The sequence below is a fragment of the Dermacentor silvarum genome, chromosome 11 (genome assembly GCF_013339745.2).
Source record: "Dermacentor silvarum isolate Dsil-2018 chromosome 11, BIME_Dsil_1.4, whole genome shotgun sequence".
Lineage (NCBI taxonomy): Eukaryota > Metazoa > Arthropoda > Arachnida > Ixodida > Ixodidae > Dermacentor > Dermacentor silvarum.
This window is the reverse complement of record NC_051164.1, coordinates 67,117,908-67,142,486: the sequence shown is the minus strand read 5'-3', so window position 1 is coordinate 67,142,486 and position 24,579 is coordinate 67,117,908.

The window sequence follows — 24,579 nt, the reverse complement described above, 5'->3', positions numbered from 1 at the left end:
GTCATCTGCTACGTCATGCATGCGTGTGGGGAGCATATCTTTAGATACAATTTCTTCCGTGGTAATAGCACGGCCGTAAAAGCTGGTCTACACTTTTGATGTGCAAACTTATTTACCCTTGCGTTGTCATCATTTCACTGCAGTACGATCAGTTTAAAAAATACGTAGGTAGAACGTTAGGCAAACTGAGAACAAGAGCTTGGTGGCACCACCCACCGCCCCATTTCAAAGGGGACGCTGAGAGCATTCATCCCTCCTTGACTGCCCATGTCGAGCACGCGGTGTGCGACTATGACACCCTCCGTTCACCACAATCCTGCCAATTTTATTGTCGCTTTGTGTTTCGAGTAAATCACAGAAAGCATTTTCCCTTTATTCTTTATTAATCTTTAGTTCTTTAAAATTCAAGAAATAAAGTTATGTGGTTGCAGTGACACGTGAATTTGTGTTTCGAGTAAATCACACAAAGCATTTTCTTTTATTCTTTATTATTTTTTATTCTTTATTTGTTTAAATTTAAAGAAATAAAGTGAAGTGGTTGCAGCGACACCTGAATGCCACGCTTTAGCGACTTGTGGCGATGTGTTGATCCCTCCGCAATCAGTTATACACCGCAACATGAACGAGGTGGCCTGAATATCAATATCCAAAAAAGCTTTTACATGCATTTGTTCTCGCATCATACACTTTATATTACGATAACTGCACCATTATACTTCCGATGATTGCATAACTCTCACATATAGTGGTTACGCGGCGGCCTGAGATGCTCTTTTAATATGTGACTGCTGTGACGCCACGAGTGTGAGCTTATTTTGCTTCGCAGGTAAATCGTGGGCATATGTGTTTTGACTCGTTGCCACGAAAGGAAAGCTAGAATACGGTGTTAACGACGGCCATATGAGGACGCAGAATGTCATAACCTTCTATGGAAATGCGATTAGCATAATTTCCTTTCGCTCTGCGACGGGGAGTTGTTGGCTGGACGAAAAACAGCGGCCATTTGATAATACAATAATACAACCTAATAACTTCAGCCACACAAATAATTACAACTTTACGTGTAATCATGCAAGGGCAGCTTTCTGCTTTAAGTACGCATTTTATTGCGATAGCAATCATATGGACGCTCCATTGATGTATTACAATTTTTTGTTGCATTTTACCACAGTTCTTTCAGGTTTTCTGTTTTATTTGGTGTTTTTATTTTCTGTTCTTTGTGTAACGCAAGTGCACCAATACTAAGGCGTAGAGCTGTTCTTGGGCACTTTCAGAAATAAATGAAATGAAATAAGCTACCGAATGTTAATTGGGCAACAATGTCACACATAAACACTGTGATCTCTCCGCTGAAGCAACGATAGACATCGCTTTTGAGTACGGATTATCCCAATTAAGTTCTTGAGAGTTATACAAGAATGCAGTTAAGTTCCAAATACATTCTTTACCTTTTTTTATCTTTCGGGAAATATTACTGGTGAAAATCTCTGTGACGGGCTCCCAGGCATTTGGGATCACCTTGCTGTAATTTTGACGGCAGCAGTGTTCGTCCGCGAAAAATCCAAAGTGTCTACCTTTACTAACTCTTCTAAAGCAGCCGGTGAGTCCATACTTGCTACGCGTTAATTTCATTTTGTTGGCTTCGCTAGCCGCACTGTGACAAAGCTGTGGACTACGTTTATGGACGTTGTAACCGAATGTAATGTATGTTTTGTACCAAATACATTTTTAAAAACTCGAACAAAAGCCCATGTATATCTAGGGATACAATGAAATTAAGAAGGCAGGTAAAGAAGGATAAAAAAAGAAATCTCGAACTCAGTCAAATGATTCCAGTTATAAAGAAATCAGAATTAGAATCTGAAATTGATGTTCAAGTAGCTAGATAAAGTTATTTTGGTGAGCCGTTACCTAATTTTATTTCTACGTCACCTGAAAAATTTTTGAAAAGGGTTTCTCTAAAGTCTAGTGAATGTGTGATCTTTGATATTATTGGTAGGGAGATCACTGATCCCCCGTCGTTTGGGAACCTTTGAAATGGACACTTCGAATCTGTTCACACTAACGACAATGGTATCTCGCCAACTTTTGATGTCTCCTTACCCCCTATGTCGGATGTCATTAAGAGCGTGGCGTCTTAAACATGTTTCTAAAACTTGACGCAAAGAAAGCGCCTGGGCCTAATGGCATCCCTTACACTTTTTAAATAGCTATTTAGAATGTGCCTGTAAGTTTTTGTATGTTCTCTATTGTAGGCAAATAGGTGATGAATAACTATTCCATGAACAAGTACCACGTTGCGAATTATCTACTAATTTCAATAATTTCAACCTCTCGCAAGATAATGGAAAACATAATATTCAATCACATCTTAGAATTCCTTGATAAACACAGTTTTCACCTACATATCAATATGGATTCAGAAAGAGTTCTTCAACATGCCCTGAGCTCGTTGAAACCATACATGTATTGCAAGACTGATTACCAGTGACAAACAAATTGCTGCAATTTTCATGGATTTCTGCAAAGCCATTGACAAAGTGTCACACAAAAAATTACTTAGCCAAACGAAAACAATTTAAGTGCCTCCACTATTGTTGTTCTAAATGGGTGGATGGTGTTTCTGGGCTTCTCCAAGGCGGGTTCTGGGTCCTTTGTTGTTTATTTTGCTTACTAATCATATTTTGGAACAAATTCTTGTTAGTATCAAGCTTTATGCAGATGATTGAATTTTATATTCTGGAATTGATAGTACTTCTGACCAGCTGCTGTTGAATCAGGCATTTGTAACGGTAGCCTCCTGGTGCGAGGAATGGCAACTGGTAATTAACTTTGATGTAACTGTTTTATGAGAATAACGTGTAAGAAAAGTCATTTTATTTTTTATTTTTTTATTTATCAATACTGTAAGCCTGAAAGGCTCATACAGGAGTGGACATACAAACAGTACAGGCATAGCGTTTTGTCATACTGTGGTTTGCAGCAAGCTCAAAACAGAAAGGCAATGGTTACAATCGCCGTGCCGTGTAAGCAAGAAATAAATACAAGGAAACAAAAACAAACTATACAGTGCTTACGCCTTCAAAGGTGTAAGAAGCAGTTAATACAGAAAAAATTACACATAGGGTGTGCCGTGTAGTGTACAAACAGTATCAAGTGTAATGTGTATTAACATACCATCCAATGGACAAACGTGCGCAAGAACCGAGTGCAGAAAAGTACGAAAGAACGTACGGACACCGGCGCGTGTGCAAGAAGTTGGGGGCAATACGTCATTGATAAATTTTTGAGGAACGCTCAGCCAAGACGACCACAATGCGTTAATCATTCCGATAATGACTCGAGGTGCAATTCGAGTGCCGACATGAACGAGTGCACAGATTGTGAGCAAATAATGTCACTTGGGAGGGAATTCCACAGATCTATTGTTGAAGGAAAAAAAGAGTATTTTAGTGTGCTACAACGCGAAAAGAATGGTCTAATACATTTATCATGGTTAGTTCGACTAGAGTGACGTCCGGGGGGCACCAAGTAGTCTGATTTTGTTATGTTTATCAGGTCATGGTAAAGAAGATAAAGGAACTTCAAACAGGCCAACCTCCTCCGACCAGCAAGTGTTGGTATGCCTGCTTGTGTGCGAAGCGCAGTTACGCTGTCATACCTTGAATACCTTGCGTATATGAAGCGGAGCGCCCTGCTTTGAATCTTTTCTAATGCTAAGTTTAAATATTTTTGATGCGGGTTCCATACTATGCTGCCGTATTCTAATATCGGTCTAACCAGGGTTTTATAAGCAGTTAATTTCACCGAGGTGGGGGCTGTCGCTAGCTTTCTTCGTAAAAATCCGAGTTGTTTGAACGCGCGTGCGCAAACGTTATTGATGTGTACGTCCCATTTCAACGATCTTGTTATTGTGACACCTAGATATTTGACTGAGTCTACTCGTTCCAACGAAGTATTAATTAATTTATATGTGAAATTTAAGGGCTCTTTTTTACGTGTTACACTCATACACATAGTTTTCTGTGTGTTAATTTGCATGCCCCATTTTTTGCACCAGGTAACGATGTTTTGTAGAGAGTTGTTAAGCTTTGTCTGTTCATCGACTGTTTTAACAGGTGTGTATATCACGCAGTCGTCCGCAAAAAGCCTTATTGTAACCCCTGGTTCCATACATGTATACAAGTCATTAATATATACAAGAAACAGAGTTGGCCCCAGAACCGATCCCTGTGGCACACCAGAAATAACATCAAGATAATCTGATTCAGCATTATTTACAGAAACAAACTGGGACCGATTCGAGAGGTAGGCTCCAATCTATGCAACAATCTTGGGATTAATACTAATTGATTTGAGTTTGAAGATTAGTAAAGTGTGTAGAACGCGGTCGAAAGCCTTCGAAAAATCGACAAAAATTGCGTCAGTTTGCAGTCTTGAATCGATTATTACAGCAAAGTCATGTATAATTTCTAAAAGTTGCGTAACAGTTGAAAGCCCTTGCCTGAAGCCGTGTTGTCTGAAGTATAATAGATTATTTTCTTCTAGATAAGTTACAATAGCCTTATTTATTATATGTTCCATTAGTTTACAACATGTGCTGGTTAGAGATATTGGCCTGCATGTGTCTAGAAGCTGCTTGTTTCCACCTTTGTGAATTGGCACGACCTTTGCGCACAACCAGTCCGCGGGAAGCACTGCCGTTTCAAGTGATGCATTGAAAATTTTATGCAGGAAAGGGGACAACTGACCCGCGTATCGCTTGAGGAAGGTGCATGATAAATTATCAGGGCCAGGGGATTTTTAACGTCTATTTGTAGCAGCAAATTCAAAATGCCAGACTCTGTTATCAGGATATCAGACATTGCCGATTCGCACTCGGACAAGGGCATATTAGGGACGTGGGCACGGGAGAAGACCGACTGAAAGTATGTATTGAATGAGTTAGCGATAGTCCGCGCATCCTCAACCACTACACCGGCAATGTCCAATTTGATTGGAGCACTTTCCGGTTTTGAAAGATACCGCCAGAATTTATGCGGCTGATTTGTCATGAACTCAAGTAAAGTATTAGAAAAAAAGTTGTCTCTCGCGCTTCTTAACATTTCTTTCAGTTCTCGTGAAAGCTGACTAACCATAGTGGAATTATGTTTTTTCTTGCGCATCCTTTGCACCCTTCTTTTTAGATGTATGATAGTTCTTGTAATCCACGGCGTTCTCCGCTTTATTTTTCTGAACTTGGTAGGAATAAAATTATTTTCACAGTGTACATTCCCACCTTTTAATTTTAACCATAGGTCGTTGGCGTCCAACGTATTATCGTAAAAATCATCTTCCATAATTCCTAAAAAATCAATTATGCTTTCATCATTTGCCCTTGTGTAATCCTTAACCAAAATTCTGGTGTCAGTACTAGGGTGCCTTGCACCCGTGCCAAGATCGTCAACCGTCAATAAAATCATTTTATGGTCGGATATACCCGGTTCTATGCTAACTTCAGCGGTTAAAGATGTGGACACAAAGACAAGGTCTAGCACTGAACACACTAGCTCTTGAACGTGTGTTGGTTCATGCACAAGTTGAGCTAACGAGAAACTCTGCATAATATCAAAAAGAAGGTCCCAACTTTTGACTTCTTTATTGCCAACTAACTAGTTATCCCAATCAATGCCTCCCAAGTTAAAGTATCCAGCTAGAATTAATTTCGTTCTTTGGTTGATGTGGTTGTATAAGAAGTCGTATAGTTCTACAAGGTAACTGTCCGGAGCACCTGGTCGTCTGTAGACACCGCCTATTAGTAAAGTAACATGGTTGACCTTTATTGTACACCATGCGCTTTCGTGATCAGCGATACCGGTTTCTCGGTGAAAAAACAAGTGCCGCTTAACAGCAATGGTAACGCCTCCACCCCGACCGTGCCGATCTGTGCGTATAAATGTATAGGAGGGAGGAACCCCCTCAGAATCATGAATATCTGAGTTCAACAATGTCTCTGTAATTATGATTACATCTGGGCCGTACAACAGCAGTAGTTCCTCAAATTTTTCAAGTTTATTGACAATGCTTCTCGCATTAAAGCACAGTAACGTCAGACCTGCAGTACTTTGTATTTGTCATTCATTGGAAGTGCTAGCATTCGCTGTCACGTGGGGTTTCGAGCCGTGTAATGGCTCCATTTTGTTCTGATCGTTATTCCAGACGTACAGGTTTTCATTAATCCTTAATTTGTCAAAGTGTAGACTGACTTTATCGCCGTTATCCCGACTACCTGCCGCGGCTTTCCATAGCTTCTTGCGTATTTCACGAATGTCAGCGGAAAAATCTTCAGAAATTGAAATGTTCTTTCCTTTCAGTTTGAAATAATTTCGAAGAACTGTCATTTTTTCTGCAAAGTCATAAAAACGTAGCTAGTATGACTGGCCGATCACGACCTGGCTTTTTAAAGCCAATTCGGTGCACACGTTCTACAGTTCTGACCTGAACGTCTAGAATATTATGCAGTATATCTTTAGTTACAAGCGATTCCAAGGCTGCAGGATTTTCTTTATCGTGCTCTTTGATGCCATATATGATGAGGTTATTGCGTCGGCTCCTATTTTCCAGGTCATCAATTTTTCTACTCATCTGAGCAACTTCACTGCGCATAGCGTGCACAGTGGCTTCACACTTGTCAACTTTCTCGTGATATTGCTTGAGTGACGAAAGGGTCGCTTCAATTTGTGAAAGCCTCTGCTGCACATTTGACAGACCAGTTTCTAAGGTCGAGTGCGAAGTCCGGATTTCAGTTACAGCCCGCAATACTTCATCTAGTTTATCGGGGCCCGGATTTTGCTCTACGTCACCACTCAGTTGCAATAGCATGAGAATGACGCGAAATGATTCCAAACTACAAAGCAGTGCGCACTGTGGGCTCGGCAGCACTACCAGACAGACATCATTGCTCTTAACGCAGGCACAAAAACACCATTTGTTACCAACCTGTACGAAGAAAAGTACGAAGTAAGTCATAGTGCTCCGGGTGGTGCCACCAAGCCCACTGAGTCGCGCGTGGCTGCTCGGCTTCCTTTTAAGCTGGTCCACCGATGTTCCAGGGGTCGCTGGTGAGCCAAATGAACGATCCAGGTGTGACTCAGCCGGTACGAAATCCATGTGACGTGAGCGCATCGGTATCAATGCTGGCGATAAACCCAGTGCAGCAGAAATGGGTTCTGGGATCGACGCCTTGCAGCACCATCGCGGATGCAGCGCTGGTTCCAGAGAAGGAACCAGCGCTGCATCCACGTAACCCCAGCTGGATCTGTACGAAGAACAGTACGAAGTAAGTCATAGTGCTCCGGGTGGTGCCACCAAGCCCACTGTTTGCATTTCCAAAATGCAAGCCAAAAAATGCAAGCCAAAATGCAAGCCAAATGCAAGCCAAAATTTGCATTTCAGATAAAACGTTGATAATATTTTTCTCTCCTAAGTGACTAATTATAAATACCTGGGGCTTTATATATCAAATGATTTATGCTGGAATAAACGTATTATCTACATAGCAACACATGGAAGTCACAAGCTGTTTTTGTACGTATAAACGTACAATGAAGAAATACTACGGCTCGCGCCATGCCACTCACATGCCCAACATACAACCTGGAGACATGGTGCTAGTACGATAACGTTTTGATCGTTCGAAGAATGCTTTCACGGGCAATTAGGATGTCCTCAAAACGGTGAAGCCACAAGGTATACTCAAATCGGTGCACTTTGAAGGAGCAGCAGGCAAGACAGAAGTTACAACTTTAGCTAACCTAGTGCCTTACCATCCGCGGAAGGATGGCAATAAGACACCCGGAAGGTGTAATGTCCTGGTCAAAAGAACAGGACGTGAAGAGAGAGAATAAGAAGGTCGAATGAAAACAGCAGACCGTTGATCAGTCTCGGGTCCCTTAATTTACAAATATTGTATGGATAACCATATAAATGTCAAGAAATATAAACAATTGGTATTAGTGCAACATCACAAAAAGGGAGGGGGAAAGTTGCTGTATTTATCGACGTTACAAAACGTTGATAAATACTTCAGCTAGCGACCCCAATTGAGTATTTTTAGAGACGTTTCACGTCAGAATGCATGATCGTACCAGTCACTTCAACACTCGGTGTCTAAAACTTGCCTTTATGTTCGGAATGCTGCAGACGGCCAGGACAGCCGGTACGGAAGAGGAAAGCACAGGCAAGGCCAGCATCTGTTGTCACGTCTTTTTTTCTTCCTGTTTTTTTGTCAAGGCCGGAAGTGAGGGAACGTGGAAGAGTGCCATGCGAGCGGCGCTGAATCCATTCGTAACGCCCTTCCAAAGGCGCGATGGAAAAGGAAACCGACAAAGCGCGCGTAGAAGCCAATGAGGCACACAACAGCATACTTGCCTAAGCAGCGTAACTTGTAGTGTGAGGACAAAGGTGATGTCACTGAGGCGGTTGACGTCTGAGTATGAAGAAGGCGAAGGGCACAATAAAACGATATTGTCCTCTGGTGAATATCATATTTCATCCTTGATACAAGATACGTTCGATTCGTCCATTCGCAGAGGAGGAAAAAAACTGTTTTTTTTTTTTTTTTTTTTTTGCTATATCTGCAGGCAAGGCCATGTTTTATAATAGTCGATCTGGCGCCATATTCTCCGGAAGACTGCCTTCCGGAAGCAATTCCCAAATATCTTTATAAGGAAGCGCGCCAGCCCCTAGTTCAATTACCAATAAGTTTTCAGAATGCTACGGGCTACGGGTCTTGCTACACGCGCATAAAATAGTTTCGAAACTCTCTGCTAAGATATTGCTGCAACCATTCTAGCCTCCTTGCCCACCATTCCAGGATATCAGCATGGACTTTCTGACGTCAGCATCGGGCAATACGTGGATCGTCGTGGCTGCCGACTACTTTACGCCCGGCATCAAAACGTATGCCAACCAAGCCGAAAGGCATAGTGAGGCTGAAGTAGCGAAATGTTTCGTCCAGAACATCCTGCTACGACATGCGGAAAGTTATAGATAATAATTTGATAAGCGTTCAAAAGATGGTGATGCAGGATGCGGTGTGCTACACGTGTCCAAATTTATCACATACCGCGATCATGCGGGGGAAACTTATAACGGACAAAGAGAAAGATCCCTCACCGGTAGACTTTAATAACACCAACGTTCCTTGTCCAAAGCGAAACCATTTTCCCCTGCCGCCCATTCCCGTGAATGCGGCTGCTCACCTCTTCTTGAGGACACATTGTTGCTCTCGAGCCACCGAAAGTAGCTTGCACGTGAAGTAATCGAGGCATTCAATGTGAGAAGGAAAGGAGAGGGCTGTGTCAGAAGTCATCCAGCGCCCTGAGTGAGATAGGTCATGCGCTGTCTCGAAACGATCTTTTTTTATTACAACACTTTAGTATATATATATATATATATATACGAGACGTGGGTTTTTGCACCACCTGCAGTCAGTTTTTTTCATCTATTTTCATTTCCATTAGTTTTTCATTTCTTTAATTCAATTATGAAATAAAGTAATTTCTCCTATGCTGTCCTTGGTGTCTGTTTGTTGGCTTCTTATGATTTGGCTACTAAACATCTGGCCCCTCGGTTTCCTTTGTAGCCTTTGCAGTCTTTGTTCCTAAGGCTGCGGAAGATGACGCTCCTGAGTATGTTCTTCTGACGATACTTGCAACCTGCTCAGGAGCCGTTACGTGCGTACATGCACAGGAAAGACGAACCGGCGTGCAGCCAAGGAATTGTGTACTGGGGCCGTCGAGCGGTTATTCCAATGAGGGCGCGGTAGTCAATGTTGCGTATGCTGCGTGATGTACATCAAAGGATAACGGCTATGAAGAACCTGACACGTTCTGTTTTCTGGCACCCAGGGGTCTATCGGGACATCGAGAAGTTGCGAACGTGTGTCCAACATTCATAGAATGGGGCAGCATGCCTCCTGCCCGACAATCCGTGCCTTGGCCGGACACAGAGGAGCCGTGGTCTAGGCTCCATGTTGCGGGTCCTGTGGAAGGTCAGATGATGTTGATTGCGGTTGATTCCCATGCAAAATGGATCGAGGTTACCGCATTGAAGACTGCCAGTTCGGCAAAAACAATTGAAGCACTGCAGACGATGTTCAGCCGGTTCGGTTTGCCGAGGGCCCTTGTGACCTACAACGGTCCGCAGTTTACTAGCGAGGAGTTCAGGACATTTATGAGCAAGGGCATCGCTCACTTGCGTACAGCTCCCTAGAAACCGCGTCTAATGGTCTGGCGGAAAGATATGTACGGACTGTGACACAAGGATTAAAGAAGAACGCGCGCGACAGTTTGAAAGCTCGGGTGGACCACATTCTTTCTCATTATCGGGGTACTCCCCTCCCAAATAGGAAAAATCAATCTTCCATGCTTGTCGGATATTAGCCAGGCTCTTTATTGCACAACGTCGTGTCACGACCTTTCCCTTCTGCAGGTGCGTACAACAGTGGTCAACCACGGTACAAGGCTGTGTCTGGCTCAAGAACTACGGAACGGGTGACAAATGGAAAGCAGGCGTTGTAGAGTCCACCGAAGACTCGCGCATGACAACGGTAAAGACTGCGGAGCAACATCGCCGCCACCTCGACCAGCTAAAGACCAGGAGGACCAGTGTGGGAGGAGCAGCGGTTAAACCCGAGGCCCCCATGGAAGCACTAATGGCTAAAGGCCACCAAAATGCGTCGGTAGAACCGCAGTCTCAAGGGCACGACAACAGTGACAGTCAGTCACAAGTAGGCCGACATTCGAAAACCGTCAGACGCGCAGGCCGAGGCCGAGGGCGCTACCAGCTAGACGCAAGTGACTGACCGCACTGAAGTGACACTGCGTAGGTCGAAATGGAAGCCCCGGCCTTCCGACCGCTTCACTCCTTAAGGGGGAAAATTGTTGTGAATCAGCATGTGCCGCTGACTAGCTTATCTAGCTAGATTCACCGGCCAGGCCCCTTGGTAATCGGCAGTGGCTGCAGTGACGTCACGAGATAAACGCAATAAAAGGTACTAACCTTTAATAAAGCTTGTTCGTTCTTTGCCAACCGCGTGTCGAGTTATTTCAGTGGCGACGAGGCTGCCCACCACCCGGCCGCTGTCTGCTCCATGGCGGCCCACGCCGGACCGCCGTGTTTCATCGAAACGGAAGACAGTTGGGAAGCCTACCAGCTGCGTCTGGGGTCCTACTTTGAAGCTTACGGAATCGATGACTTGAAGAAAGGAATACTGCTAACGGCAACCTTAAACCCGGCAACAGTCGGCATAATAACGGGACGTTGCGGGCTGGCCAAGATTCAAGACCTCACCTACGAGAAGCTGCTTGAGCTGCTGACAGAACACTTTGTTTGCGCTGCAGGGCAACGAATCTTTGTATGATATTGTTTCGGAGGCATCCCGGCAGCCTATTTTGCTTGCGGGCGATCTTAACTTACCTGAATTGGAATGGCCAGAAGGTGATTGTGTACACAAAGTTGACAGCCTTATTAACTTAGAAATGAAAAACATTGTAAGCACCTTCGGACTATTACACTATGTCAATGCTCCAACTCGGCATAGTAACATTCTGGACCTATTGTTCTGCAGCTCACCTACGCTTATTAGCTCGGTTCATATAATAACAGGAATAAACGATCACCACGCTGTCATTGCGAGCAGTAAAACAGATAATAACCGATCAATATCACCCACATCAAGGAGGGTTTTTTTTTTCTTCGAAAAAGCTGATTATTCTAGTATCTCTCAGGAGCTCCTAGATCACTTCCCGGTTTTTAATGTCTTGCTGAGGATTAAGACATCCGTGATTTATGGCGGGCATTTAAAGATAAACTGCTTGAGCTTACGGGCAAGTATGTTCCAAGCATAGATTCCACCAGACTCAAAAAACGTAAGAAACCATGGGTGAATTCGCGTAGTCTCAGAATAATAAAAAAAGAAAGTGAGCATTTAATAGATACAAAAAAAAAACTAAAAGTATGAATCACATAAATAAGTTATCTGAGAAAACACAGGAGTATAAGTTTGCTATAAAAAAAATACGAAGGAAGAGTACTTTAAGACACTCAACGACAGAATGAAATCTAATCCTGAACATGTTTGGAGGTTCTTAAAAGGATGCGGATCAGATTTTGTAGAAATAAATGAAATTGTTTGTAAGAAACAAGTAATTACAGAATTTACAGAAGTAATTACAGTGTTTGAATACATATTTTCAATCTGTTTTCCTACCTAAATGCAACCATAGCCCTACACCACATGCAAGCACACTTCCTTTAATGTAACAAGTTGAATTAAGCGTCAGAGGCATCGAGGCACTCCTAAAGGTTATAGATGAAACGAAAGCAAACGGTCCAGATGGTATATCTTCACGTATACTAAAGCGGTGTGCTACACCCATCTAGATGTACCTTTATCTAATCTGTGTGAAATCGCTATCCACAGGACTCTTACCTAATGATTGGAAAACCGCTCAAATTGTACCTATTCATAAAGGGGGTTCGAAAAGCGATGTCGCGAATTACAGGCCTTTCTCACTAACATCCATCTCGTGCAAAATAATTGAGCATATTTTATATACCGAGATAATGCGTCATATAACAAATAATATACTAATCAAAGAACAACACGGGTTTCGGAAAGGTCTATCTTGCACAGCCCAATTGAGTTTTACCATGAATTGGCATTCGATGTTGACGAGGGATGACAAACAGGTTGTGTCTCTTTAGACTTTCGCAAGGCATTCGACACAATGTCACATCCACTTCTTCTTACTAAACTTAAAATGTTAAATATTAACTCAAGTGTGCTCGCATGGATTGAAAATTATCTCTCTCAGCGTCGACAACGTGTTGTTTTGAACGGCAAAAGCTCGGCATACGCTGTGACGTCAGGAGTCCCATAGGGCTCAGTATTAGGGCCACTTTTGTTTTTACTTTATATAAATGATATTTCTGGTGGTATTTATTCATGTATACGGTTGTTCGCCGACGATTGTGTTGTTTATAGGAAAATTAAGAGTGAACAAGATGCTGCCATGTTACAATTAGACTTAGAAGGTATTAATACTTGGTGTTCCACGTGGAACATGAATTTGAATTTATCTATGTTTAGAAGAAAGCAGAAACAGATTGTAAGTCTTTACCAGATAAATAATACCCTGACAAAAAACGAATCTATATTCAAGTATCTAGGTGTGACGTTATCATCTGACTGCTCATGGTCTGCTCATGTGGATGACGTCATTGTAAAAGCTAGTAGGGCACTCACTTTTATTCAGAGGAACTTGAAATGTTCACAGGCGAAGCTAAAGAAAACTGTTTATTTAACATGTGTGAGACCGATTTTAGAATACACCTGCGCCGTCTGGGACCCCGCCCCAAAAAAAAACGATTGATAAACTGAAAAGAATTCAAAACCCAGCAGCTAGGTTCGTCCTCGGGCGATATGGGCGGAGGGAAAGTTGTACTCAAATGAAACACGAATTGAATTGAACTGCTTTCCTCTCGGCGGAAAAAGTTGAGTCTAAAGTTTTTACACCTCATATTTAATAAGACTGGAATTAGCAGTGAAAGCTACTTGAAACAACCACATTATATTTCTAGGCGTAATGACCATTATCTTAAAATGCGCGAGTATCGTACCGGGACGAACTTGCTTGCGGATTCCTTTTTTTGTCAAAGGTATTGTGGAGTCGAATCAACTGTGTCAAGAGCAATTGTGCTGTACGATTGAAGATCTTTTTCCCTCCTGTAACCCCCTGCTATAACGCCTTCGGGCAATGCGGGGTAATTCTTGAATAAAGAATAAAGAACGAAACAGCGGAGTCCTACATACTCTTCACCAGGCGCCATCGTCCCGATGAAACAACAGAGGACTTTATTGTGGAAATGAGGAAAAGAGCCTGTAAGTGCAACTTTGGCACGACACGGGATAAGATGCTACGAGACAGACGTGTTTGCGGTCTACGTGATGCCGGAGTTCGTCGGAAGCTTTTGGCCAAATGTTCGCTGACGCTCAAAGAAGCGAAGTATATAGCTTTAGCATCCGAGATGGCAGCCCTCAACGTTGATCGTCCGGAGAAGACACAGGATTATGGCAACGTCCATGCTTTGGGGAGCAAGCTGTAGGGTCAGCGGTATTACCACAAGACTCATCCGCACACTTCGCCTCGACCAAGCGCAGACGTCATTTGTCCGTTTCACTGAGCACAAGGCATCAAAGTGCAAGTTTCGCGGGGCGGAGTGCTTTCGCTGCCGACGTAAAGGGCACCTAGCTAAAATGTGTGTATGGAAACAAGAGGTGGCCCATTATGAGGAGCATTCTGCAGAGAGCAACGGCAACGAGCTTTGTCTACTGCGTTTGTACACTGCGTGTGTAAACTGGGTCAAGCCCATGGTTCGCACCCGTTGCTGCAGCATAATTCCGCTCACAGTGCAAGTGGGCACCGGATAGCCGGTCTCGATCATTACGTGGAGATCGTACTGCAAGCATCGACATGTCTGGCCTGCGCTCCGCGAGACGTCTTTGCAGTTGTCCTGCTTTCTGGGCAAGCTTCCCGTGAAGGGTCAGCTGAAGCTTCCGGTCTCGTACGCGGGAAAAATCCTAGAAGCAACGCTAACTGTACTGCAAAGTGATGGCCCGAACTTGTGCGGGCGAGATGTCATCAGCGCATCTGAGCGTAGCGGAAGACCCGTCCTGAGCATTCTCAACAAGGAAGCCTCTGGTGAGCAAAATGTCCCTTACCGTACTTCGGTTACCGCACTCTTAGAGAAGTTCGGCTATCTGTATACGCCATGTCTAGGGCTCATTGATGGTCCCGCAGTCCATTTTCGGTTGCGTGAAAATGCAATGCCGAGATTCTGCAAACACGTTCTGTGCCATATGCAATGCGGGAGCAAGCGTCTATTGAACAGACTTGTTAAGAATGGCAGTCTCTCGCATGTCGACATTGCAGACTTGGATATGCCTCTTGTTCCCGTTATCAAAAAGAATTGTTCCATTCGGTGGTGTGGCGATATTAAGGTGACCGCAAATGCTGCATGTGTCACTTAGTCGTACCCATTGCCAAAAATACGGGATATCTATTGGTGAATTCCAATGGCAGATTCGGAGCACTTCCGGTAGCAGTCTTTCTGATCCATGCGGAGCAAGTCTGTTCCATTGGCAGATTGAGAGTGCTCCCTGTATGTTTCATTGGCAGAACTGGAGCAGCTCGGCCGCCAGATCCCCTCCATGGAGCAGCTCTCTCTACTCCGCGAAACGCGGTGGATTCGACCAGAAGGCAGGGCATGGTGTACCACGTGACCGACGCTACGCGCTGCCCGAGCGCGCTCGTTCTCTCCGCGCGCACCCGTGAACTGCCGTCAGGCGAGTCGCAGCTCGGAAGCAATCATGAGTGGTGCATCGCAGCGTCAGCTCGCGCTTTTACTGCTTGTGGAGAGTGATTATTCTAGCTCTAGTTCTGAATCGACCAGTGAGAACTCCAGATATGAAGAAGCTAGCGTATGCAAAAAGGTTTCCGACGTCATGTTTCGGCCGCCGGAGAAGAAAGCGAAAGTTGTGCGCGAAAGTTGCGCGCTTGTTCTGTGGGCAAAAAAAAAAAAATACTAGCCTTACAGATTTCATTCGCTTGTACAGTCTGATCGCTCCTTTTGTTTTTAATTTCCACCCTCGTTACTTTCTCTTTTATTTTTGTATAACTATATGCCTGTGCAAGTACTGTATATGAATGTATACCGCATTACGTGTAAAACATGTGTGAAACTTCCAAGTTTATATTGAAGTTGCACAAACAAATGTTTAATAATATCAGTTTTTCTCTTAGGCACACAATCAGTTTATTTACTATCTCTTTCACTCGTCATTGTCATCCATAGTTATGCCAAGGACACGGCTCAGCAGTGCCATTTTATCCTTGTACGTGCTGTCTCGCCTTCTGTTTCCGGCTTTTTTTTCTTTTTTCTTTCCTCCTGTCGTGCTGGTCTCTGTGCTTCCATCTGTGCTTGCAGCTGCTTCATTTCTTCAAGAAAAAAAATTCATATCTTGCAGTGTTGATGTGGAAACACGCAGGGACTTGCTTTTTGTCTTTCAGCGGTTTTTGTCTGCCCTGTCGATGAACTACTCTGAGTACTCTGTGAGCTTTGCGATTCTTCATCAATTTGTGATCCATCCGGCGTCTCCTCCGCCTCCCCTGACGAACTTCCTTTTTTGTCTGACACGCTCCCAGTATCGTTTCTCGGAACGACACCGTAGCCATCCCGCAACTCCTCCGGTTCGACGCTGTCGTCCAGAGCAGCTATCTTGGCCAGCTCCTCGTCGTATGGCACCTCGCTGGGAGAATTTCCCGACTTCTTATTGTGAACAGTTGCAGACGTTTTGCGCCTAATTACAGTCTTAAAGCGACTGCAGCAGTGATCTCCGGTCCTCGTTATGCCCATTGTCTTACTGAGATTATCCGAGATGCGGGCAAACACTTCCTTGTTATTTATAAATTTTTTCATGGGTCCCACCTGGGGGAAATATTGCTTGTAATAATCAAGCATCAACTTCGTTTCGCCCGCCGTCCATTCGCAGGCTGCCCCTGAAAAAGTTCAAACCACAATTAGGTATGTCATATGAAAATTAGCGGCAAATGGGCTTACTGCGGGGGCTGGTCTTCTGGCTTGGTCCCCTGGCTTCATGCTGCTGTAGATCGTCCACACTGCTCCCAGGATCTGAGACTGAAAATTGATATTGGAAATGGATGAGAATGAGGGCTTGGCCGTAGAGCGCTGAGCCACCGGGGGAGAAGAGACGACACCGTGACGGCTGCAATCGCAAAACGGCCTCCGTGCCGAGAAATTGCGCATTCACTGTGCCTCTCTTTTTTTACTGTTAATATTTAAACAGTTTATTAGTAACCTGAAAAACCGCATCTTTGTTTATTTCAACGAACGTGGACCGACAAATAATGAAGCATTCTTTTTTTCACAAACTCTGTATTTTTCACCGGGATATCAAGCAAAGTAACCGACTCACGAATATGCACTAATGCCTCCGTTGTTCTTATTTTATTTGCAAGTGCCTGTAAAAACAAAACAGCTTCGGCAACAGTATTGTTACCAGCGAATTAAAGGGTACACATCTAAGGAAGGAAAATAAAACTTAAGCAATGCGGTTAAATTATGTTTCTAGCTGTTATTCAACAAACGACGTAAAAGGGACTTAAAAATAAGACAAGACGCATCGGTGCTTCCGTTTCACGAACTTCACACTCTGCGGCAGAAAGCTATGAGAAACATTGCGTGAGCACGCGCACAGCAGGGCATATGCGCGAAAGTTTTTTTTTATGATAGCCAAATCCACTCACCTTCCGCGTCGGCACGTGCCGCGTTCACCATCGACGACAGGAGGACACTTACACGCAGTGTGACTTCCATCAGAACACAGGAGTCAAAAATGTTAAACGAAACTTTTTTCATATACAGCTCGCGCGCGAGTTCAAGCCGTACAGGTTGGGAAAACAGCACGAAACGCGAGGAATGGTGGGCGCTTCTGGAAGCGGATGTGCGCTAGCGCCCCCTGCCATTTGCTCCGGAGGGACCGCCTGTGTTCATTGGCAGATTTCCTTCGGTTGCTCTCCGCCGGAATGCAGTACTCCGGCGCAGAGTTCGGCGGTCACTCCGAACCTGCCATTGGAGTTCACCCTTTGTTAACCTAAACGGAGGTGAAGTATTCAGCACCATCAACTTGAAAGATGCTTACAGTCAGTTGCCGCTTAACGAGGAAACAGAATACACTCCGAAAGGCCTGTATTGCTTTAATCGACTTCCTTTTGGTGTAGTCTCGGCTCCAGCAATTTCTCAGAGACGTGTGGACGGCATCGTGCATGGTATTCCGGGCATTCAAGTATATTTGGACGACGTGGTAGTCGCGGAAAAACGCTGCAACTGTGAGACGCTGCGTGAAGTTTTCAGACGTTTCCAGCAACACGGTGTCAAGCTGAATCCGCAGTAATGCAAGTTCCGACAAGCAGAAGTTGAATTTACGGGACATCGTACAAAGAGAGAGAAAAGACATTATTCCAGGCCAGACTAAGACCTATAGATATTCCTCTGCCAGGAGGACCATGGCCAGGTTGGTCGGCGAAAGCCGCCGACGCCAACCACACCCGCCAGTGGGGAGGTGGGGGGTTAGGCTAGTGAGGGGATTGTAGGGCTGCGGGGCAGGATAAAAGGCTCTGCTATACATTTGCGTACGTATAGGGGCACTTGGGGCATGAGGGGTACGCAGGTTTTGTTGCCCAAGAAGGACAACACTGCTGCAATAGCGAAAATGCCGAAGCCAACCTGTGTTGCGGAACTAAGGCAACGCAGCTTCGTCTGCCTGCACGCTAAATAAAACAAATTTTCAATAGCCGACTGCGTAAATTGCACCTCTTGGTAAAGCTACAACTGCCATCTAGCCTTTCCCGCGGTGAAGCAGCGTAGCTGTGCTGCTTGTGGCTGGGAGTGGTGCCTACGAACGCTTACTTCTACTGAATGGGAATGGCCGATAGGAAGATGTGTGATTCCTGTAGGTGCGAGGAAACCGTCGAGCATCTATTGTGTATCTGTCCTCGCTGTGTGTCTAACGCCTTCCTCTGCGGACAACTTGAAATAGACATCACTCGAGACCATTCTCTTATTCATAGATACCCTAACCATGCCCAAACCCGTCGCCAGCACAAAAAGTGATTCATGAACTAGTGCAGTACTTGAAGTGCACTGGCCTGACAGACCACTTATAGTGCTCCTGTGCGACCGCCCAAGTGCACTGAGGGGTCACACTTTACCTCTTGGTCTAATTCTACCCCCTCCCCCCCTTTCAATGGGTCAGTAAGATATTAAACTAGCGAATTACTTCTTACTTCTGGGGTTTTATGTGCCAAACCCATTTCTGATTTTGAGGCGCGCGTAGTAAAGTGCTCCGGATTAATTCTGACCGCCTGGGGTTCTTTAACGTGCACTACAACGCAACCACCGAGACACGAAGTCCACAGGACGATGCTGGACTATCAACTGACTTTATTATTTACAGAAACCCCAATGGCTCTCACAAAGCGCACTCGCCAGCACAAGACGACACCGTACAACCACACTTTCTTTCACATGTCATTGACACATGCTATCGAAATCAGATTTCTAGGCATGAACACTCCTTTTCAGTAGGGTTGAGCGATGGTTCACTAATACAAGCATCATTGGGCTTCCTGATCGAAAGAACTTCAAAAATCTCCCTCGCGGTTGGTGTTTTTCTCCGGCCAAGAATCGTTACCAAGATAAATAGAGGAACACAAACACATCTACAGCAATGGAGGGCTAAATGAGCAGTCTCACCTGTGCCTACTTTGTTTTTGTGTTCCCTTTGTTTTCGTGTTTTTGTGTGGTAACCAGGCAGTGATACACTGCCTGGTTACCGAACGAAAGAATGGGGTGGCTTTTCAAACGCATAGTGGTGTAATTTTTCTGTTTTATTTTGTTAAAGTAATCCTTATGTTCCAACTTACTTTTACCGCGTGAAATTAATTCACGTTTACCTAGACATCAATGGGTAGACCGCGGTGGGTTGCCTTTGGCAGCATTGCCTTGGGAATGTCGGGGACGCTCGATTGTGAGTGTGCCAGTGACGATTAGTTCTTTTACAGAGTAGTTTGGTGCCTCCTCGTTTGATCCTTTGTCAAGCAGAAAATAAGAATAACTTGAGGTAATATATTTCCCCAAACCGAATGTGAGAATTTAAAATAAACACCACTTTCTAAGCCTATAACACGAAAATAAAATGAACCACACACAAGGAAATAATCAGCCTAATTAAAGAACTCGCATGTCCTTCGCAAGTGCGGTCAGAGGTTTTCCCGGAACCTTTCCTCTTGCGTAATACGGACAATTACCTATGTATTGCAACAGCAGGCGTTGCTGTCAGTTACTCTTGCTAGAGAGCGTTGTCCAGACCGCTTCCGGCTCGGAAAACGTCGCTCAGTTGGCCACCGTGTCAAATGCGCCCGATTGCCGCGTCGCGAAGGTCATCGCTGCCAACGTTTGTCGCCGGAGCATGCGCATAAACAAAATAGCGGAGTAAGCGACAGACAAAATAAGCCAACAAAGAAATATGCTATGGCTGGTGCGCCGGCCACGCCAATGGCCGGCCAAGGAATTTCCGCCTTCGCGACAACTGTCTTCTGATGATGTTGACGGAAGAGGGCTTTGCCCTTGACGAAGTCAGTAGCCTTCGGGCGTGTCAGTGACAGCCAGGTGTCTGAAGAACAGTAACAGCCGTCGCACATGTCGGTTCGTTGAAGTCCGTGAAGGTCTTACGCAATTTAACTGAGAACTTAGGAATTCCTCAGGCGTCGCCCGTAATAATCGTACTTTAGCGGCAATCGTACAGGTGCAGCACTGCAACACAATGCTACGTGCGCTCAATTAGTGTATCGTTTGTACGCCACCTTACTAAAATAAAATGCAAGTCACGCAAGTGAGTCAGAAGCGAGAACTGGCTGTGTGTTGGGAAATGAGGAAGAACTTGCCAGTTTGTACCTTTGAATCCAGCCGTCTGTTCAACCATAGTAGCACTCGCAATGATCAGCCGGGCGCGTTCTCATTATTGATGCTGACGTGAATCGTAGCTTTCGCCACAGTGCAAGGCGCTGCGCATTAAATAAAGACACATAAAATAAAGCAAATTCATTGACACTGTACGGCGCATGCGTAGCCTTTGTTCCGGTTGAAATTAATTGGTCCAGATTGTGCGTCGTATGATGGCTCAGAAGTGTTTCGAAAGGGGCCATTGATATGGGATAATTTTACGGATTATGTAGCATAGCATATATGAACAACACGTAAGCAGCGCAAGTTTGCGCAGTGATGTATCTTTGGTTTTCTTCAGGCATATATTTATTACGATACCATCGACAGATGCTCAAGAGATGAGCGGCCGCGAGAAAGACGATGAAGTGCCTGGGCTCTTGGCGCAAGCGTGTGTCTGTAAAGCTGTAAAGGGGCCTAAAAATAGTCGCTGTAAAGTGCGTAAAATATACGTGAACTATGATTATGGCAATGACTAATGAAGTGTACTATGAAAATGAAGAATGAATTGAGGTTCGTTTCTTATTAAAGAATTCAGTCGTTAGTCAGCGCTGGTGTGTATACCTCTTCTTGTCCTGCGTCTTTTCGCACTGTTTCCCTGTGAAGTTTAAAAGTTGTAGCCGCAACATGATTCTGCACGGACCTAAACACGAAACCGAAGCAAAGTCTGCAACTTTTTCGTTTTTACGTGTCAGTGTACCTGCGTGGGTCCCCTATAAGCACGGTAACTTGCACCATGAATGAATGAATGAATGAATGAATGAATAGAGCGTTTATTAGCATAAAGCTGGCTGTGTGGCCTACGTGGGAAGAGGTGGTTATGGGAGCACAGGAGGGAGGAATGACACACTGCAAGTATAAGTGAGAACTGGGCTAGTTGGCATGTGTTGCAGTAGATGTTTCAAAAACAGCACATACTGCATGAGACAGATGAGCAAAACGAGCACAAGCTGAAAGCAGGAGCCAACGTTTCCACAAGTGGACTTGTCTTTTTCAAGAACCTTGTTCTCGTGTTGCTCATCGTCTTGAATTTTAATGTCCCGCCTTCCCCGTTTTTTACATGTGACACAGAAACCGGAACAGCGCTTGTCCCGTCTTCCCTATTTCTCTCTGTCGTGTAGTTTGCGCTATATTTTGTAAGATGTACCGGGATACACTGGCAGTCAGCGGCTAATTCCTAGAATGTAAGACAGAGCTTCTTTGAAGGAGGCGGATTACGCCTGTATCACGGCCGATCGCGTAGAGCCGCTTCGAGAGTTCTTCGTGCATTCATTTGGACTGGCACCCAATCCTCGAGGTCCGCCGCAGCTTTTTGAACGCTGGTCAGTGAAGGCGCTCCACTCCGAGAACAGAGGATAAGCGCTTGTGTAGGCGTCCGTTTTGCGTGCTGGGCGGGTAAAGTCGGGTGGAGGCATGTCCGATTCCGGAGTACTGAGTTTGTGGCGGCACACTCGCCAACGGGACAAGAAGTCCGGAGTTAACGCGGCCCCGGCTCTGGGCAGCGTTAACTTGTGCAATAGAACTGGCGCTGTTTGGTAATTAATGCAGGTGCCGGTGGATGCGGATCATTTATTTCCCCAGCCGTACTATAATATTGCATTTTCTCATACCAACATAGAAGTGGAGTCTAGATAAGCGATCCCGGGGTAACGGCGTGTCGTTGCTAGAATCTCTCTCACCCCATCGTGTGCCACCTCGCTCCTCAAAATCGCACAATATTCGGGTACCCAGCGTACGCGCGTATTAATGCCGCCATCGGTTAGTGACCTGCGGCATTCTTGTATGATGAGTGGGTAAGAGGCCTTGTCGCTCGTCTTTTCGACCCTTTTCGACTGATCAACCCATTTCTCAGTGATTCCATGGGCACCGTCATGTTTGATTACGTGGTGACGCGTCCTGGGGGACTTCACCAGACTTAGGCTACGTCGACACCTGGTGACCCACCACCCAGACAAGCGTGTGTCACTGGGACGCCCCCCACGCCCACTCCCCCAGCGAGGCCTAGCTCGCACGGAGACTTCACTCCTGCTCCGGCTCCGGATTGGCTGCAGCTGGACGGCAGCACGCAGCCATCAACTTGGACGAGCGACGTCCCCGGCCTGCGCTTCCTGTGGGGAGCCGGAAGCCACGGAGCACCTTCTGCTGGCCTGCCCGGCGTACCTCAATAGCGGAGTTCCGCCGCCTGGGCCTCCCCTCTGGAAAAGAGGAAGATCTCCTCTTCCCCGGCCGACATCACCTTTCTGCACTTCGAGGCGTCCTGGAGTACCTTGACTCGTCAGAGCTCTCCGCGCGCCTCTAAGACCAGATTTCTGCAACAGACGGATGGCCTCGTAGCCTCCCAACCCACCCCAGACCTGACAGGTCCGCAACAACACCCCTGCGGTCTAAGCTGCGCTCTAAGGCCTACCATCTCGGCCTGATACGTGCCGCCACAGCCTGCCGGTTTGCCTCGCCCTGCCATGGTGACGACTTCACCCTATCCCCTTTCTCTCCCACTTTCCCCTCCCTGTTGGCGCTGAGCCGTGCTCCCTCAGGGGCTGCAGAAGATAGCGTCAACCTTTCCCTTTCCACACGAACCACTTACACACGCGTCCATTCCTTGCCTCAACTGCCTCCGTTGCCTCCATGTTTACAGTGGATGTGCATAACGCCCAGCGCGGCTCCGCTAACCTCTGTTGCGGCGGATATTGTAGACGGTAATTGCATGGACGACACGAAGCTTTTGTCACAGCTTCAGAGGGCATGTAAGCACTTGCGGCGCTCCTTACTCCTTGGCCAAATAGCGCTGGATTCGTTAATAATTTCGCGGCATGCTATGGACGTTACCTCTGAAACGCGAGGAAAGGAGGGGGGGGGGGGGTGGTGCGCCACCAAGCTCATTTGCTTATTTTGTCTTACCTGGTTTTTTTGCCACAGCAATTATATGGACACTCCAAGCGAATTTCTGCCATCGGCGTCGCCGTCGCCGTGAGGTTCCGTATAGAGTCCAACAGCGATGAAATAGTCGCCGCGCGCCGTATGCTGTATGTGCGCGAGGGACGCGTGCTTTCACGGGGAGCGAACGCACGGCGGAGAGCAAACGCGACTTCTTCCGTCGCACGAAAGGCCGTGGGGGGATGGGAGGGAGGGGAGGCGACGTTTAGCTGCGGCACCAAATGCACATTTATATAAAAACGTTGCGAGGCGAGAAGGTGGTAAAGACTTCTGACGCTGCTCGACGAGTGTCCCGTTCTGATCTCGTCGAAAACCTCGAGCCGCCCCCAGAGGCACCGGCAACAGTCACCAACGCCGCGCGCGTTCGGTGTGAACGCGGGCAAAACGCCGACGGCGTCGACAACAGTTCTGCATGTTGCTGGTGCTGCTGCATCCCAAGTTTATCAGCCTATAAAAGTACTTTCCTTACTCCGTATAGCTAGCTTCCTACTAATTTGCTATCGCAATTGATGCTTCGGCTTTCGGTTGAAACTGCGACATTTTTTTAAAGGCACACGAAGAATTATTTCCCAGCATAAAACTATCTGAACCACTACTGGGAACTTTTTTTCGTACTCCTCCATTGTTTATGACCTCCTTACTTTTCTGCCACCAAACCTAGTTTTCAACCTACTACACCCTACTTTTAACGCGAGAGCGTTAAGGGCCCCGTAGCGCGGAAAATCCGGCGTCGGTGTCGGCGTGGATGTCGGTGTCCGTGGTAGGGAGAATCATCCCAAACCACCCCGACCGCGCAGGCGTGGTGCAAGGTGTTAGTGAACAAAAATTAAATTTGTCACAATGAAATACGTTAGAAAAATGGTAAAGTACGACTTAACCACAACCTACAGACATGGTGGCGTCGGACTGTTATTTGAATGTACGAGAAAAGGTTATTCTGTCACAAGGAAACTCAAACACATACCCCTTTTGTCAGCATTTCTACCATACCAACAGCAGCGCGCTCGGGTAGGCTAC